Source organism: Orycteropus afer, unplaced genomic scaffold, assembly GCF_000298275.1.
Source record: "Orycteropus afer afer isolate SDZICR_OR568_19922 unplaced genomic scaffold, OryAfe1.0 scaffold00743, whole genome shotgun sequence".
Classification (NCBI taxonomy): domain Eukaryota; kingdom Metazoa; phylum Chordata; class Mammalia; order Tubulidentata; family Orycteropodidae; genus Orycteropus; species Orycteropus afer.
The window spans coordinates 830,726-833,229 of record NW_006922330.1 but is presented as its reverse complement, the minus strand read 5'-3'; positions in this window follow the sequence as shown (position 1 = coordinate 833,229).

Genomic DNA, 2,504 nt, shown 5'->3' with positions numbered 1-2,504 from the left:
CACCCATGTAATCACTTAGGAACAGTAACCAAAAAAATAAAAAAAGGGGGAAACACACACACACACACACACACACACAATATCTGGGGAGAGAGCAATAAGAAAAAATGATAGAGAAGGAGAATAATGAAGAAAAAATGAGAAAAAATGTAAAAAGAAAAACAAGGATTGGGATTAACCTTGAGAAAGAAAAAAAAAAAAATCTAACTAGAACCTGTGAGGGGAAGAATAAAGAATAATAGTAAAAGGGACAAAAGTAATTACAATAATAGCAGTTTTAAAACAGACCAAAACAACCAAACTTTAAAACAGAAAAAGAAAAAAAAAAAAAATCTTGGCAGGGCAGGGTACCCAGGCTCCGCCAGAGCACATAGGCTGGCCCAGAAAGTGGGTAGGAGTCAGGGATGGCCTCACCTCCATTCATCAAGGGGGTGTGGGGTATAAAAGTAACAAGGGGAATGCCATGCCTTTCCAATCATCCAGGTCCAGAATGTCCTTCAGGTTTCTGGCAAGTTCAGCCTTTTCTTAAATCACCGGAATCTGGGAGAACACTGCCGCTTTAAATATCACAAATGGTCAAGCCACTTGTAAACATTCAAAATGGCTGCCACCTCTGGACAGACAAAGTCCACAGCTCAGCCTACTGTCCTCTTCACTGCTTCCTCTTTTATTCCCCAGCCACCAGAGCTGTCCTCCATGCAGTCCCTGGCTAGCAGGGCTGATTTTTAAGTTAATTCTTAGGTCCTACCACCATTCAGCACTATACAAGGTGTCTGTGCTTTCAGGATTGCTGCTATACCACAGTTCCATATGTCTCCTTTTTTGGTATTTTCATGCAAATTCTTCTGCTAGTTGCAGTTTAGTCCACTTCTATAACCTTTCTTTGAAGACTCAGGAGTCCAGGATTATCTTCTGTATCTGTGTTAATTGGTTCCTCTTTTCTTTGTGAAAGAGGGTCTATGCAGTCTTTCTGCCTATTCCACCATCTTACCACAACTTACATTTTTTTTAATAGTAGTTTACACTATTATATTCAATATATTTTTTCATTGTAATATATTTTGACAAAACATCACACCACCATAGTGAAATAGGAAAGAACAACTAGTACATTGAATTTTTGGTGTTGGCAAAGAATATTGAATATACTGTGGACTGTCAACAGAGTGAATAAACAACTCTTAGAAGAAATACAGCCAAAATATTCCTTAAAAGTGAAGATAAAGAGATTTGAGAGGTTTGCTTTGAGCATGTCATAAGGAAAGAGCAGTCCTAGAAAAGGACATTATGGAATCGATTCCAAGATGGTGGGATAGGCAGAAAGTTTGTACAAACCCTCTTCAACAAAGAAAAAGGAAACCAATTAACATAGACACAGAAGATAGTCCTAGATCCCTGAGTCTTGAACAGAAGGATATATAAGTGAACTAAACCCCAACTAACAGAAGAATTTGTGTGAAAATACCAAAAAAGGAGACATATGGACCTGTGGTCCAGCAGCAATCCTGAGCGATCCTGATGGCACAGACATCTTGAAGATTCCCACGTGGTGGTAGGACCTAAGAATTAACCTAAAAATCAGCCCTGCTAGCCAGGGACTGCACAGAGGACTGCTCCGGTGGCTGTGGAGTAAAAAGGGAAGCAGAAGTGAAGAGGAAGATAGGCTGAGCTGTGGACTTATGCCTGTCTGGAGGGTGCCGTCATTTTGAATGTTTACAAGTGGCTTGACCATTTTGGATACTTAAAGAGACAGTGCTCTCCCAGAATCCAAGGGCTTAAGAAGAGGTTTTGCTTCCAGTAACTCCAAGGGCACTCCAGACATGCACAACTGAAATGGTGTGACATTCCTCTTGTTACTCTTATACCCCACACTCCCTTGGTGAAGGGAGGTGCAGCCATTCCCCACTCCCACCCACCTCCTGGACCACAGGAACTCCATCCTAGTCTGTGTGCTCAGACAGAGCCTGGGTGCTCTGCCCTGTCCTCTGTCAATATTTTTCCTTTCTTTTTCCTGGTGTTTAGTTTGCTTGTGTTTGTCTGTTTTAAAACTACTATTATTATTAATACTTTTGTCCTTTTTACTATTCTTCCCATCCCAGGTCCTAATTTACACCATTTTTTGTTTTTCCCTTTTCCCTGTTCCTGGTTAAAAACTTTTTTCTTTTTAATTTAAATCCTTTTTTTCTCTTTTGTTTTTTCTTGTGGTTACCCTTGTGCTTTTTTTTTTCCTCCATTTTTCCTTCATTATTCACCTTCTCTACCTTTTTTCTCTTAATGCCTTATCCCCGGATATTGCAGGTTTTCTTGTTTTTTTCTTCTTTTCTCCCTTTTTTATGGGGGGGTGGTGTTACTGTTCCTGTGTGATTACATGATGTATTTCTTGTCCATTTTCTTTTAGTTTTTTGATGGTTATTCAATTGTAATTTTTGTCTAACTGAGTGGGAGACAGCAACAGTCCCCATAAGAAACAACTACACACACACCTTCTGCAACTTCACTTATTG